The following is a 16,730-nucleotide window of genomic DNA, read 5'->3' as shown; positions in this document are numbered from 1 at the left end:
ACAGCTCCGGAGAGCCGTAGTGTGCGTCTACAACTAGACTGCATCATAGCGAAAAGCTTTGGCAGTGTGTCTCGCAGAGAGATAGCTTAGGAGCGCAGCGCACTTATGCCTCCCTTGTCCAGAAACACGATTTTACTGCACACTCCAAAAACAGTACTCTTCCCAGGGCAATATGCCAGATGCTCTCTGATGCCCGTGCTCCCTTCCTACTCTTGCCCAGCTCGTTGTTTTAACGTGCACATGCCGTCCTGGAATTCAGTGCACAGTGAAAGCAATCGCAAAAGTCCAGCAGCTGCTGACTCCCAAACACAAGGCGCTGGCTATGTTCTTGCTACTCGACGACTCAACGCAGCCCTTCATTTCTGCAGTTGCCATCGAGGTCTCTGCATGTCGGAGACTCAGAGGACGAGCACGAGTTTCCCACGAGGGGCTGCATCAGGAGGAATTCAAAACTCAGGGAAATTGTCCTGGAACACCTTCCATAAGGATGCTAGAAGGGAATTGAAGAGGCAGGCGAGCGGCCACCACCGTCCTCTAGCAGTCCTTAGGGTGCGCGCAGAAGCCCGGTGCTCTGCGGCTTCGTTCTTCGCCCTCGTGCAAGCTACCGCTCTGTCCGGCTCCCGGAGCAGGAGAAGCGGCTGCTTCGCGCACACAACAGCGGAGCGGCAGCCCTACGCTCCGAAGCGCTGCTTCAGCCGAAAGACGCCGGCCACCGGCGCTTGGCTTCGGACAGCTCCGGAGAGCCGTAGTGTGCGTCTGCACTAGACTGCATCATAGCGAAAAGCTTTGGCAGTGTGTCTCGCAGAGAGATAGCTTAGGAGCGCAGCGCACTTATGCCTCCCTTGTCCAGAAACACGGATTTGCTGCACACTCCAAAAACACTGCTCTTTCCATGGTACTATGTAAGCTGCTGTCTGACGCCCGTTCTCTTCTGCCCACTCTTGCCCAGCTGGTTGTTGCAGCGTGCACGTGCCTTCCTGGCATTCAGTGCACAGTGAAAGCAATCGCAAAAGTCCAGCAGCTGCTGACTCCCAAACACAAGGCGCTGGCTATGTTCTTGCTTCTCCACACTTCAACAGAGTCCTTCATTTCTGCAGCTGCCATCGAGTTTTCTGCATCTCGAGCCTTCTGGGACGAGCACCAATTTCCCACTAAGGGCTGCATCAGGACGAAGTCAAAACCCAGGAAAGTTGTCTCGGAACACCTTCAATAAAGCATGCCAGCAGTGCATTGAAAAGGCAGGTAGCTTTAGCCACCGTCCTCTTGCAGTCGCAAGGCTGTGCACACAATGTCGTCTCCCTGCGGCAACGTTCTTCGCCCTCGTGCAAGCTACCGCTCTGTCCGGCTCCCGGAGCAGGAGAAGCGGCTGCTTCGCGCACACAACAGCGGAGCGGCAGCCCTACGCTCCGAAGCGCTGCTTCAGCCGAAAGACGCCGGCCACCGGCGCTTGGCTTCGGACAGCTCCGGAGAGCCGTAGTGTGGGTCTGCACTAGACTGCATCATAGCGAAAAGCTTTGGCAGTGTGTCTCGCAGAGAGATAGCTTAGGAGCGCAGCGCACTTATGCCTCCCTTGTCCAGAAACACGATTTTACTGCACACTCCAAAAACAGTACTCTTCCCAGGGCAATATATAAGCTGCTTTCTGACGGCCGTGATCTTTCGATTACTCTTGCCCAGCTCGTTGTTTTAACGTGCACATGCCGTCCTGGCATTCAGTGCACAGTGAAAGCAATCGCAAAAGTCCAGCAGCTGCTGACTCCCAAACACAAGGCGCTGGCTATGTTCTTGCTTCTCGACAACTCAACGCAGCCCTTCATTTCTGCAGTTGCCATCGAGGTCTCTGCATGTCGGAGACTCAGAGGACGAGCACGAGTTTCCCACGAGGGGCTGCATCAGGAGGAATTCAAAACTCAGGGAATTTGCCCTGGAACACCTTCCATAAGGATGCTAGAAGGGAATTGAAGAGGCAGGCGAGCGGCCACCACCGTCCTCTAGCAGTCCTTAGGGTGTGCGCAAAAGCCCGATGCTCTTCGGCTTCGTTCTTCGCCCCCGTACAAGCTACCGCTCTGTCCGGCTCCCGGAGCAGGAGAAGCGGCTGCTTCGCGCACACAACAGCGGAGCGGCAGCCCTACGCTCCGAAGCGCTGCTTCAGCCGAAAGACGCCGGCCACCGGCGCTTGGCTTCGGACAGCTCCGGAGAGCCGTAGTGTGCGTCTGCACTAGACTGCATCATAGCGAAAAGCTTTGGCAGTGTGTCTCGCAAGGAGATAGCTTAGGAGCGCAGCGCACTTATGCCTCCCTTGTCCAGAAACACGATTTTACTGCACACTCCAAAAACAGTACTCTTCCCAGGGCAATATGCCAGATGCTCTCTGATGCCCGTGCTCCCTTCCTACTCTTGCCCAGCTCGTTGTTTTAACGTGCACATGCCGTCCTGGAATTCAGTGCACAGTGAAAGCAATCGCAAAAGTCCAGCAGCTGCTGACTCCCAAACACAAGGCGCTGGCTATGTTCTTGCTACTCGACGACTCAACGCAGCCCTTCATTTCTGCAGTTGCCATCGAGGTCTCTGCATGTCGGAGACTCAGAGGACGAGCACGAGTTTCCCACGAGGGGCTGCATCAGGAGGAATTCAAAACTCAGGGAATTTGTCCTGGAACACCTTCCATAAGGATGCTAGAAGGGAATTGAAGAGGCAGGCGAGCGGCCACCACCGTCCTCTAGCAGTCCTTAGGGTGCGCGCAGAAGCCCGGTGCTCTGCGGCTTCGTTCTTCGCCCTCGTGCAAGCTACCGCTCTGTCCGGCTCCCGGAGCAGGAGAAGCGGCTGCTTCGCGCACACAACAGCGGAGCGGCAGCCGTACGCTCCGAAGCGCTGCTTCAGCCGAAAGACGCCGGCGACCGGCGGTTCGCTTCGGATAGCAGCCGAGAGCCGTAGTGTGCGTCTGCACTAAACTGCATCATAGCGAAAAGCTTTGGCAGTGTGACTCGCAGGGAGATAGCTTAGGAGCGCAGCGCACTTATGCCTCCCTTGTCCAGAAACACGGATTTGCTGCACACTCCAAAAACACTGCTCTTCCCAGGGCAATATATAAGCTGCTTTCTGATGGCCGTGATCCCTCCCTGCTCTTGCCCAGCTGGTTGTTGCAGCGTGCACATGCCGTCCTGGCATTCAGTGCACAGTGAAAGCAATCGCAAAAGTCCAGCAGCTGCTGACTCCCAAACACAAGGCGCTGGCTATGTTCTTGCTTCTCCACACTTCAACAGAGTCCTTCATTTCTGCAGCTGCCATCGAGTTTTCTGCATCTCGAGCCTTCTGGGACGAGCACCAATTTCCCAAGAGGGGCTGCATCAGGACGAAGTCAAAACCCAGGAAAGTTGTCTCGGAACACCTTCAATAAAGCATGCCAGCAGTGCATTGAAAAGGCAGGTAGCTTTAGCCACCGTCCTCTAGCAGTCGCAAGGCTGTGCACACAATGTCGTCTCCCTGCGGCAACGTTCTTCGCCCTCGTGCAAGCTACCGCTCTGTCCGGCTCCCGGAGCAGGAGAAGCGGCTGCTTCGCGCACACAGCAGCGGAGCGGCAGCCCTACGCTCCAAAGCGCTGCTTCAGCCGAAAGACGCCGGCCACCGGCGCTTCGCTTCGGACAGCTCCGGAGAGCCGTAGTGTGCGTCTGCACTAGACTGCATCATAGCGAAAAGCTTTGGCAGTGTGTCTCGCAAGGAGATAGCTTAGGAGCGCAGCGCACTTATGCCTCCCTTGTCCAGAAACACGATTTTACTGCACACTCCAAAAACAGTACTCTTCCCAGGGCAATATGCCAGATGCTCTCTGATGCCCGTGCTCCCTTCCTACTCTTGCCCAGCTCGTTGTTTTAACGTGCACATGCCGTCCTGGAATTCAGTGCACAGTGAAAGCAATCGCAAAAGTCCAGCAGCTGCTGACTCCCAAACACAAGGCGCTGGCTATGTTCTTGCTACTCGACGACTCAACGCAGCCCTTCATTTCTGCAGTTGCCATCGAGGTCTCTGCATGTCGGAGACTCAGAGGACGAGCACGAGTTTCCCACGAGGGGCTGCATCAGGAGGAATTCAAAACTCAGGGAATTTGTCCTGGAACACCTTCCATAAGGATGCTAGAAGGGAATTGAAGAGGCAGGCGAGCGGCCACCACCGTCCTCTAGCAGTCCTTAGGGTGCGCGCAGAAGCCCGGTGCTCTGCGGCTTCGTTCTTCGCCCTCGTGCAAGCTACCGCTCTGTCCGGCTCCCGGAGCAGGAGAAGCGGCTGCTTCGCGCACACAACAGCGGAGCGGCAGCCCTACGCTCCGAAGCGCTGCTTCAGCCGAAAGACGCCGGCGACCGGCGGTTCGCTTCGGATAGCAGCCGAGAGCCGTAGTGTGCGTCTGCACTAAACTGCATCATAGCGAAAAGCTTTGGCAGTGTGACTCGCAGGGAGATAGCTTAGGAGCGCAGCGCACTTATGCCTCCCTTGTCCAGAAACACGGATTTGCTGCACACTCCAAAAACACTGCTCTTCCCAGGGCAATATATAAGCTGCTTTCTGATGGCCGTGATCCCTCCCTGCTCTTGCCCAGCTGGTTGTTGCAGCGTGCACATGCCGTCCTGGCATTCAGTGCACAGTGAAAGCAATCGCAAAAGTCCAGCAGCTGCTGACTCCCAAACACAAGGCGCTGGCTATGTTCTTGCTTCTCCACACTTCAACAGAGTCCTTCATTTCTGCAGCTGCCATCGAGTTTTCTGCATCTCGAGCCTTCTGGGACGAGCACCAATTTCCCAAGAGGGGCTGCATCAGGACGAAGTCAAAACCCAGGAAAGTTGTCTCGGAACACCTTCAATAAAGCATGCCAGCAGTGCATTGAAAAGGCAGGTAGCTTTAGCCACCGTCCTCTAGCAGTCGCAAGGCTGTGCACACAATGTCGTCTCCCTGCGGCAACGTTCTTCGCCCTCGTGCAAGCTACCGCTCTGTCCGGCTCCCGGAGCAGGAGAAGCGGCTGCTTCGCGCACACAACAGCGGAGCGGCAGCCCTACGCTCCGAAGCGCTGCTTCAGCCGAAAGACGCCGGCGACCGGCGCTTCGCTTCGGACAGCTCCGGAGAGCCGTAGTGTGCGTCTGCACTAGACTGCATCATAGCGAAAAGCTTTGGCAGTGTGTCTCGCAGAGAGATAGCTTAGGAGCGCAGCGCACTTATGCCTCCCTTGTCCAGAAACACGATTTTACTGCACACTCCAAAAACAGTACTCTTCCCAGGGCAATATGCCAGATGCTCTCTGATGCCCGTGCTCCCTTCCTACTCTTGCCCAGCTCGTTGTTTTAACGTGCACATGCCGTCCTGGAATTCAGTGCACAGTGAAAGCAATCGCAAAAGTCCAGCAGCTGCTGACTCCCAAACACAAGGCGCTGGCTATGTTCTTGCTACTCGACGACTCAACGCAGCCCTTCATTTCTGCAGTTGCCATCGAGGTCTCTGCATGTCGGAGACTCAGAGGACGAGCACGAGTTTCCCACGAGGGGCTGCATCAGGAGGAATTCAAAACTCAGGGAATTTGCCCTGGAACACCTTCCATAAGGATGCTAGAAGGGAATTGAAGAGGCAGGCGAGCGGCCACCACCGTCCTCTAGCAGTCCTTAGGGTGTGCGCAAAATCCCGATGCTCTTCGGCTTCGTTCTTCGCCCCCGTACAAGCTACCGCTCTGTCCGGCTCCCGGAGCAGGAGAAGCGGCTGCTTCGCGCACACAACAGCGGAGCGGCAGCCCTACGCTCCGAAGCGCTGCTTCAGCCGAAAGACGCCGGCCACCGGCGCTTGGCTTCGGACAGCTCCGGAGAGCCGTAGTGTGCGTCTGCACTAGACTGCATCATAGCGAAAAGCTTTGACAGTGTGTCTCGCAGGGAGATAGCTTAGGAGCGCAGCGCACTTATGCCTCCCTTGTCCAGAAACACGGATTTGCTGCACACTCCAAAAACACTCCTCTTTCCATGGTACTATGTAAGCTGCTGTCTGACGCCCGTTCTCTTCTGCCCACTCTTGCCCAGCTGGTTGTTGCAGCGTGCACGTGCCTTCCTGGCATTAAGAGCACAGTGAAAGCAATCGCAAAAGTCCAGCAGCTGCTGACTCCCAAACACAAGGCGCTTGTCTACGTTCTTGCTTCTCGACAACTCAACGCAGCCCTTCATTTCTGCAGCTGCCATCGAGTTTTCTGTATCTTGAGCCTTCTGGGACGAGCACCAATTTCCCAGGAGGGGCTGCATCAGGACGAAGTCAAAACCCAGGAAAGTTGTCTCGGAACACCTTCAATAAAGCATGCCAGCAGTGCATTGAAAAGGCAGGTAGCTTTAGCCACCGTCCTCTAGCAGTCGCGAAGCTGTGCACACAATGTCGTCTCCCTGCGGCAACGTTCTTCGCCCTCGTGCAAGCTACCGCTCTGTCCGGCTCCCGGAGCAGGAGAAGCGGCTGCTTCGCGCACACAACAGCGGAGCGGCAGCCCTACGCTCCGAAGCGCTGCTTCAGCCGAAAGACGCCGGCCACCGGCGCTTCGCTTCGGACAGCTCCGGAGAGCCGTAGTGTGCGTCTACAACTACACTGCATCATAGCGAAAAGCTTTGGCAGTGTGTCTCGCAAGGAGATAGCTTAGGAGCGCAGCGCACTTATGCCTCCCTTGTCCAGAAACACGATTTTACTGCACACTCCAAAAACAGTACTCTTCCCAGGGCAATATGCCAGATGCTCTCTGATGCCCGTGCTCCCTTCCTACTCTTGCCCAGCTCGTTGTTTTAACGTGCACATGCCGTCCTGGAATTCAGTGCACAGTGAAAGCAATCGCAAAAGTCCAGCAGCTGCTGACTCCCAAACACAAGGCGCTGGCTATGTTCTTCCTACTCGACGACTCAACGCAGCCCTTCATTTCTGCAGTTGCCATCGAGGTCTCTGCATGTCGGAGACTCAGAGGACGAGCACGAGTTTCCCACGAGGGGCTGCATCAGGAGGAATTCAAAACTCAGGGAATTTGTCCTGGAACACCTTCCATAAGGATGCTAGAAGGGAATTGAAGAGGCAGGCGAGCGGCCACCACCGTCCTCTAGCAGTCCTTAGGGTGCGCGCAGAAGCCCGGTGCTCTGCGGCTTCGTTCTTCGCCCTCGTGCAAGCTACCGCTCTGTCCGGCTCCCGGAGCAGGAGAAGCGGCTGCTTCGCGCACACAACAGCGGAGCGGCAGCCCTACGCTCCGAAGCGCTGCTTCAGCCGAAAGACGCCGGCCACCGGCGCTTGGCTTCGGACAGCTCCGGAGAGCCGTAGTGTGCGTCTGCACTAGACTGCATCATAGCGAAAAGCTTTGGCAGTGTGTCTCGCAGGGAGATAGCTTAGGAGCGCAGCGCACTTATGCCTCCCTTGTCCAGAAACACGATTTTACTGCACACTCCAAAAACAGTACTCTTCCCAGGGCAATATATAAGCTGCTTTCTGACGGCCGTGATCTTTCGATTACTCTTGCCCAGCTCGTTGTTTTAACGTGCACATGCCGTCCTGGAATTCAGTGCACAGTGAAAGCAATCGCAAAAGTCCAGCAGCTGCTGACTCCCAAACACAAGGCGCTGGCTATGTTCTTGCTTCTCGACAACTCAACGCAGCCCTTCATTTCTGCAGTTGCCATTGAGGTCTCTGCATGTCGGAGACTCAGAGGACGAGCACGAGTTTCCCACGAGGGGCTGCATCAAGAGGAATTCAAAACTCAGGAAAATTGTCTTTGAACACCTTCCATAGGATGCTAGAAGGGAATTGAAGAGGCAGGCGAGCGGCCACCACCGTCCTCTAGCAGTCCTTAGGGTGTGCGCAAAAGCCCGATGCTCTTCGGCTTCGTTCTTCGCTCCCGTACAAGCTACCGCTCTGTCCGGCTCCCGGAGCAGGAGAAGCGGCTGCTTCGCGCACACAACAGCGGAGCGGCAGCCGTACTCTCCGAAGCGCTGCTTCAGCCGAAAGACGCCGGCCACCGGCGCTTCGCTTCGGACAGCTCCGGAGAGCCGTAGTGTGCGTCTACAACTAGACTGCATCATAGCGAAAAGCTTTGGCAGTGTGTCTCGCAAGGAGATAGCTTAGGAGCGCAGCGCACTTATGCCTCCCTTGTCCAGAAACACGATTTTACTGCACACTCCAAAAACAGTACTCTTCCCAGGGCAATATGCCAGATGCTCTCTGATGCCCGTGCTCCCTTCCTACTCTTGCCCAGCTCGTTGTTTTAACGTGCACATGCCGTCCTGGAATTCAGTGCACAGTGAAAGCAATCGCAAAAGTCCAGCAGCTGCTGACTCCCAAACACAAGGCGCTGGCTATGTTCTTGCTACTCGACGACTCAACGCAGCCCTTCATTTCTGCAGTTGCCATCGAGGTCTCTGCATGTCGGAGACTCAGAGGACGAGCACGAGTTTCCCACTAAGGGCTGCATCAGGAGGAATTCAAAACTCAGGGAATTTGTCCTGGAACACCTTCCATAAGGATGCTAGAAGGGAATTGAAGAGGCAGGCGAGCGGCCACCACCGTCCTCTAGCAGTCCTTAGGGTGCGCGCAGAAGCCCGGTGCTCTGCGGCTTCGTTCTTCGCCCTCGTGCAAGCTACCGCTCTGTCCGGCTCCCGGAGCAGGAGAAGCGGCTGCTTCGCGCACACAACAGCGGAGCGGCAGCCCTACGCTCCGAAGCGCTGCTTCAGCCGAAAGACGCCGGCGACCGGCGGTTCGCTTCGGATAGCAGCCGAGAGCCGTAGTGTGCGTCTGCACTAAACTGCATCATAGCGAAAAGCTTTGGCAGTGTGACTCGCAGGGAGATAGCTTAGGAGCGCAGCGCACTTATGCCTCCCTTGTCCAGAAACACGGATTTGCTGCACACTCCAAAAACACTGCTCTTCCCAGGGCAATATATAAGCTGCTTTCTGATGGCCGTGATCCCTCCCTGCTCTTGCCCAGCTGGTTGTTGCAGCGTGCACATGCCGTCCTGGCATTCAGTGCACAGTGAAAGCAATCGCAAAAGTCCAGCAGCTGCTGACTCCCAAACACAAGGCGCTGGCTATGTTCTTGCTTCTCCACACTTCAACAGAGTCCTTCATTTCTGCAGCTGCCATCGAGTTTTCTGCATCTCGAGCCTTCTGGGACGAGCACCAATTTCCCAAGAGGGGCTGCATCAGGACGAAGTCAAAACCCAGGAAAGTTGTCTCGGAACACCTTCAATAAAGCATGCCAGCAGTGCATTGAAAAGGCAGGTAGCTTTAGCCACCGTCCTCTAGCAGTCGCAAGGCTGTGCACACAATGTCGTCTCCCTGCGGCAACGTTCTTCGCCCTCGTGCAAGCTACCGCTCTGTCCGGCTCCCGGAGCAGGAGAAGCGGCTGCTTCGCGCACACAACAGCGGAGCGGCAGCCCTACGCTCCGAAGCGCTGCTTCAGCCGAAAGACGCCGGCCACCGGCGCTTCGCTTCGGACAGCTCCGGAGAGCCGTAGTGTGGGTCTGCACTAGACTGCATCATAGCGAAAAGCTTTGGCAGTGTGTCTCGCAGAGAGATAGCTTAGGAGCGCAGCGCACTTATGCCTCCCTTGTCCAGAAACACGATTTTACTGCACACTCCAAAAACAGTACTCTTCCCAGGGCAATATATAAGCTGCTTTCTGACGGCCGTGATCTTTCAATTACTCTTGCCCAGCTCGTTGTTTTAACGTGCACATGCCGTCCTGGCATTCAGTGCACAGTGAAAGCAATCGCAAAAGTCCAGCAGCTGCTGACTCCCAAACACAAGGCGCTGGCTATGTTCTTGCTTCTCCACACTTCAACAGAGTCCTTCATTTCTGCAGCTGCCATCGAGTTTTCTGCATCTCGAGCCTTCTGGGACGAGCACCAATTTCCCAAGAGGGGCTGCATCAGGACGAAGTCAAAACCCAGGAAAGTTGTCTCGGAACACCTTCAATAAAGCATGCCAGCAGTGCATTGAAAAGGCAGGTAGCTTTAGCCACCGTCCTCTAGCAGTCGCAAGGCTGTGCACACAATGTCGTCTCCCTGCGGCAACGTTCTTCGCCCTCGTGCAAGCTACCGCTCTGTCCGGCTCCCGGAGCAGGAGAAGCGGCTGCTTCGCGCACACAACAGCGGAGCGGCAGCCCTACGCTCCGAAGCGCTGCTTCAGCCGAAAGACGCCGGCCACCGGCGCTTGGCTTCGGACAGCTCCGGAGAGCCGTAGTGTGGGTCTGCACTAGACTGCATCATAGCGAAAAGCTTTGGCAGTGTGTCTCGCAGAGAGATAGCTTAGGAGCGCAGCGCACTTATGCCTCCCTTGTCCAGAAACACGATTTTACTGCACACTCCAAAAACAGTACTCTTCCCAGGGCAATATATAAGCTGCTTTCTGACGGCCGTGATCTTTCGATTACTCTTGCCCAGCTCGTTGTTTTAACGTGCACATGCCGTCCTGGAATTCAGTGCACAGTGAAAGCAATCGCAAAAGTCCAGCAGCTGCTGACTCCCAAACACAAGGCGCTGGCTATGTTCTTGCTTCTCGACAACTCAACGCAGCCCTTCATTTCTGCAGTTGCCATCGAGGTCTCTGCATGTCGGAGACTCAGAGGACGAGCACGAGTTTCCCACGAGGGGCTGCATCAAGAGGAATTCAAAACTCAGGAAAATTGTCTTTGAACACCTTCCATAGGATGCTAGAAGGGAATTGAAGAGGCAGGCGAGCGGCCACCACCGTCCTCTAGCAGTCCTTAGGGTGTGCGCAAAAGCCCGATGCTCTTCGGCTTCGTTCTTCGCCCCCGTACAAGCTACCGCTCTGTCCGGCTCCCGGAGCAGGAGAAGCGGCTGCTTCGCGCACACAACAGCGGAGCGGCAGCCGTACTCTCCGAAGCGCTGCTTCATCCGAAAGACGCCGGCCACCGGCGCTTCGCTTCGGACAGCTCCGGAGAGCCGTAGTGTGCGTCTACAACTAGACTGCATCATAGCGAAAAGCTTTGGCAGTGTGTCTCGCAGAGAGATAGCTTAGGAGCGCAGCGCACTTATGCCTCCCTTGTCCAGAAACACGATTTTACTGCACACTCCAAAAACAGTACTCTTCCCAGGGCAATATGCCAGATGCTCTCTGATGCCCGTGCTCCCTTCCTACTCTTGCCCAGCTCGTTGTTTTAACGTGCACATGCCGTCCTGGAATTCAGTGCACAGTGAAAGCAATCGCAAAAGTCCAGCAGCTGCTGACTCCCAAACACAAGGCGCTGGCTATGTTCTTGCTACTCGACGACTCAACGCAGCCCTTCATTTCTGCAGTTGCCATCGAGGTCTCTGCATGTCGGAGACTCAGAGGACGAGCACGAGTTTCCCACGAGGGGCTGCATCAGGAGGAATTCAAAACTCAGGGAAATTGTCCTGGAACACCTTCCATAAGGATGCTAGAAGGGAATTGAAGAGGCAGGCGAGCGGCCACCACCGTCCTCTAGCAGTCCTTAGGGTGCGCGCAGAAGCCCGGTGCTCTGCGGCTTCGTTCTTCGCCCTCGTGCAAGCTACCGCTCTGTCCGGCTCCCGGAGCAGGAGAAGCGGCTGCTTCGCGCACACAACAGCGGAGCGGCAGCCCTACGCTCCGAAGCGCTGCTTCAGCCGAAAGACGCCGGCCACCGGCGCTTGGCTTCGGACAGCTCCGGAGAGCCGTAGTGTGCGTCTGCACTAGACTGCATCATAGCGAAAAGCTTTGGCAGTGTGTCTCGCAGAGAGATAGCTTAGGAGCGCAGCGCACTTATGCCTCCCTTGTCCAGAAACACGATTTTACTGCACACTCCAAAAACAGTACTCTTCCCAGGGCAATATGCCAGATGCTCTCTGATGCCCGTGCTCCCTTCCTACTCTTGCCCAGCTCGTTGTTTTAACGTGCACATGCCGTCCTGGAATTCAGTGCACAGTGAAAGCAATCGCAAAAGTCCAGCAGCTGCTGACTCCCAAACACAAGGCGCTGGCTATGTTCTTGCTACTCGACGACTCAACGCAGCCCTTCATTTCTGCAGTTGCCATCGAGGTCTCTGCATGTCGGAGACTCAGAGGACGAGCACGAGTTTCCCAGGAGGGGCTGCATCAGGACGAAGTCAAAACTCAGGAAAATTGTCCTGGAACACCTTCCCTAAGGATGCTAGAATGGAATTGAAGAGGCAGGCGAGCGGCCACCACGGTCCTCTAGCAGTCCTTAGGGTGCGCGCAGAAGCCCGGTGCTCTGCGGCTTCGTTCTTCGCCCTCGTACAAGCTACCGCTCTCTCCGGCTCCCGGAGCAGGAGGAGCGGCTGCTTCGCGCACACAACAGCGGAGCGGCAGCCGTACGCTCCGAAGCGCTGCTTCAGCCGAAAGACGCCGGCGACCGGCGGTTCGCTTCGGATAGCAGCCGAGAGCCGTAGTGTGCGTCTGCACTAAACTGCATCATAGCGAAAAGCTTTGGCAGTGTGACTCGCAGGGAGATAGCTTAGGAGCGCAGCGCACTTATGCCTCCCTTGTCCAGAAACACGGATTTGCTGCACACTCCAAAAACACTGCTCTTCCCAGGGCAATATATAAGCTGCTTTCTGATGGCCGTGATCCCTCCCTGCTCTTGCCCAGCTGGTTGTTGCAGCGTGCACATGCCGTCCTGGCATTCAGTGCACAGTGAAAGCAATCGCAAAAGTCCAGCAGCTGCTGACTCCCAAACACAAGGCGCTGGCTATGTTCTTGCTTCTCCACACTTCAACAGAGTCCTTCATTTCTGCAGCTGCCATCGAGTTTTCTGCATCTCGAGCCTTCTGGGACGAGCACCAATTTCCCAAGAGGGGCTGCATCAGGACGAAGTCAAAACCCAGGAAAGTTGTCTCGGAACACCTTCAATAAAGCATGCCAGCAGTGCATTGAAAAGGCAGGTAGCTTTAGCCACCGTCCTCTAGCAGTCGCAAGGCTGTGCACACAATGTCGTCTCCCTGCGGCAACGTTCTTCGCCCTCGTGCAAGCTACCGCTCTGTCCGGCTCCCGGAGCAGGAGAAGCGGCTGCTTCGCGCACACAACAGCGGAGCGGCAGCCCTACGCTCCGAAGCGCTGCTTCAGCCGAAAGACGCCGGCGACCGGCGCTTCGCTTCGGACAGCTCCGGAGAGCCGTAGTGTGCGTCTGCACTAGACTGCATCATAGCGAAAAGCTTTGGCAGTGTGTCTCGCAGAGAGATAGCTTAGGAGCGCAGCGCACTTATGCCTCCCTTGTCCAGAAACACGATTTTACTGCACACTCCAAAAACAGTACTCTTCCCAGGGCAATATGCCAGATGCTCTCTGATGCCCGTGCTCCCTTCCTACTCTTGCCCAGCTCGTTGTTTTAACGTGCACATGCCGTCCTGGAATTCAGTGCACAGTGAAAGCAATCGCAAAAGTCCAGCAGCTGCTGACTCCCAAACACAAGGCGCTGGCTATGTTCTTGCTACTCGACGACTCAACGCAGCCCTTCATTTCTGCAGTTGCCATCGAGGTCTCTGCATGTCGGAGACTCAGAGGACGAGCACGAGTTTCCCACGAGGGGCTGCATCAGGAGGAATTCAAAACTCAGGGAATTTGCCCTGGAACACCTTCCATAAGGATGCTAGAAGGGAATTGAAGAGGCAGGCGAGCGGCCACCACCGTCCTCTAGCAGTCCTTAGGGTGTGCGCAAAATCCCGATGCTCTTCGGCTTCGTTCTTCGCCCCCGTACAAGCTACCGCTCTGTCCGGCTCCCGGAGCAGGAGAAGCGGCTGCTTCGCGCACACAACAGCGGAGCGGCAGCCCTACGCTCCGAAGCGCTGCTTCAGCCGAAAGACGCCGGCCACCGGCGCTTGGCTTCGGACAGCTCCGGAGAGCCGTAGTGTGCGTCTGCACTAGACTGCATCATAGCGAAAAGCTTTGACAGTGTGTCTCGCAGGGAGATAGCTTAGGAGCGCAGCGCACTTATGCCTCCCTTGTCCAGAAACACGGATTTGCTGCACACTCCAAAAACACTGCTCTTTCCATGGTACTATGTAAGCTGCTGTCTGACGCCCGTTCTCTTCTGCCCACTCTTGCCCAGCTGGTTGTTGCAGCGTGCACGTGCCTTCCTGGCATTAAGAGCACAGTGAAAGCAATCGCAAAAGTCCAGCAGCTGCTGACTCCCAAACACAAGGCGCTTGTCTACGTTCTTGCTTCTCGACAACTCAACGCAGCCCTTCATTTCTGCAGCTGCCATCGAGTTTTCTGTATCTTGAGCCTTCTGGGACGAGCACCAATTTCCCAGGAGGGGCTGCATCAGGACGAAGTCAAAACCCAGGAAAGTTGTCTCGGAACACCTTCAATAAAGCATGCCAGCAGTGCATTGAAAAGGCAGGTAGCTTTAGCCACCGTCCTCTAGCAGTCGCGAAGCTGTGCACACAATGTCGTCTCCCTGCGGCAACGTTCTTCGCCCTCGTGCAAGCTACCGCTCTGTCCGGCTCCCGGAGCAGGAGAAGCGGCTGCTTCGCGCACACAGCAGCGGAGCGGCAGCCCTACGCTCCGAAGCGCTGCTTCAGCCGAAAGACGCCGGCCACCGGCGCTTCGCTTCGGACAGCTCCGGAGAGCCGTAGTGTGCGTCTACAACTACACTGCATCATAGCGAAAAGCTTTGGCAGTGTGTCTCGCAAGGAGATAGCTTAGGAGCGCAGCGCACTTATGCCTCCCTTGTCCAGAAACACGATTTTACTGCACACTCCAAAAACAGTACTCTTCCCAGGGCAATATGCCAGATGCTCTCTGATGCCCGTGCTCCCTTCCTACTCTTGCCCAGCTCGTTGTTTTAACGTGCACATGCCGTCCTGGAATTCAGTGCACAGTGAAAGCAATCGCAAAAGTCCAGCAGCTGCTGACTCCCAAACACAAGGCGCTGGCTATGTTCTTGCTACTCGACGACTCAACGCAGCCCTTCATTTCTGCAGTTGCCATCGAGGTCTCTGCATGTCGGAGACTCAGAGGACGAGCACGAGTTTCCCACGAGGGGCTGCATCAGGAGGAATTCAAAACTCAGGGAATTTGTCCTGGAACACCTTCCATAAGGATGCTAGAAGGGAATTGAAGAGGCAGGCGAGCGGCCACCACCGTCCTCTAGCAGTCCTTAGGGTGCGCGCAGAAGCCCGGTGCTCTGCGGCTTCGTTCTTCGCCCTCGTGCAAGCTACCGCTCTGTCCGGCTCCCGGAGCAGGAGAAGCGGCTGCTTCGCGCACACAACAGCGGAGCGGCAGCCCTACGCTCCGAAGCGCTGCTTCAGCCGAAAGACGCCGGCCACCGGCGCTTCGCTTCGGACAGCTCCGGAGAGCCGTAGTGTGCGTCTGCACTAGACTGCATCATAGCGAAAAGCTTTGGCAGTGTGTCTCGCAGGGAGATAGCTTAGGAGCGCAGCGCACTTATGCCTCCCTTGTCCAGAAACACGATTTTACTGCACACTCCAAAAACAGTACTCTTCCCAGGGCAATATATAAGCTGCTTTCTGACGGCCGTGATCTTTCGATTACTCTTGCCCAGCTCGTTGTTTTAACGTGCACATGCCGTCCTGGAATTCAGTGCACAGTGAAAGCAATCGCAAAAGTCCAGCAGCTGCTGACTCCCAAACACAAGGCGCTGGCTATGTTCTTGCTTCTCGACAACTCAACGCAGCCCTTCATTTCTGCAGTTGCCATTGAGGTCTCTGCATGTCGGAGACTCAGAGGACGAGCACGAGTTTCCCACGAGGGGCTGCATCAAGAGGAATTCAAAACTCAGGAAAATTGTCTTTGAACACCTTCCATAGGATGCTAGAAGGGAATTGAAGAGGCAGGCGAGCGGCCACCACCGTCCTCTAGCAGTCCTTAGGGTGTGCGCAAAAGCCCGATGCTCTTCGGCTTCGTTCTTCGCTCCCGTACAAGCTACCGCTCTGTCCGGCTCCCGGAGCAGGAGAAGCGGCTGCTTCGCGCACACAACAGCGGAGCGGCAGCCGTACTCTCCGAAGCGCTGCTTCAGCCGAAAGACGCCGGCCACCGGCGCTTCGCTTCGGACAGCTCCGGAGAGCCGTAGTGTGCGTCTACAACTAGACTGCATCATAGCGAAAAGCTTTGGCAGTGTGTCTCGCAAGGAGATAGCTTAGGAGCGCAGCGCACTTATGCCTCCCTTGTCCAGAAACACGATTTTACTGCACACTCCAAAAACAGTACTCTTCCCAGGGCAATATGCCAGATGCTCTCTGATGCCCGTGCTCCCTTCCTACTCTTGCCCAGCTCGTTGTTTTAACGTGCACATGCCGTCCTGGAATTCAGTGCACAGTGAAAGCAATCGCAAAAGTCCAGCAGCTGCTGACTCCCAAACACAAGGCGCTGGCTATGTTCTTGCTACTCGACGACTCAACGCAGCCCTTCATTTCTGCAGTTGCCATCGAGGTCTCTGCATGTCGGAGACTCAGAGGACGAGCACGAGTTTCCCACTAAGGGCTGCATCAGGAGGAATTCAAAACTCAGGGAATTTGTCCTGGAACACCTTCCATAAGGATGCTAGAAGGGAATTGAAGAGGCAGGCGAGCGGCCACCACCGTCCTCTAGCAGTCCTTAGGGTGCGCGCAGAAGCCCGGTGCTCTGCGGCTTCGTTCTTCGCCCTCGTGCAAGCTACCGCTCTGTCCGGCTCCCGGAGCAGGAGAAGCGGCTGCTTCGCGCACACAACAGCGGAGCGGCAGCCCTACGCTCCGAAGCGCTGCTTCAGCCGAAAGACGCCGGC

The sequence above is a fragment of the Lonchura striata genome, chromosome 14 (genome assembly GCF_050655825.1).
Source record: "Lonchura striata isolate lonStrDom1 chromosome 14, ASM5065582v1, whole genome shotgun sequence".
NCBI classification, from domain to species: Eukaryota; Metazoa; Chordata; class Aves; order Passeriformes; family Estrildidae; genus Lonchura; species Lonchura striata.
The sequence above is the reverse complement of the archived record's forward strand: the minus strand, read 5'-3'. Positions refer to the sequence as shown.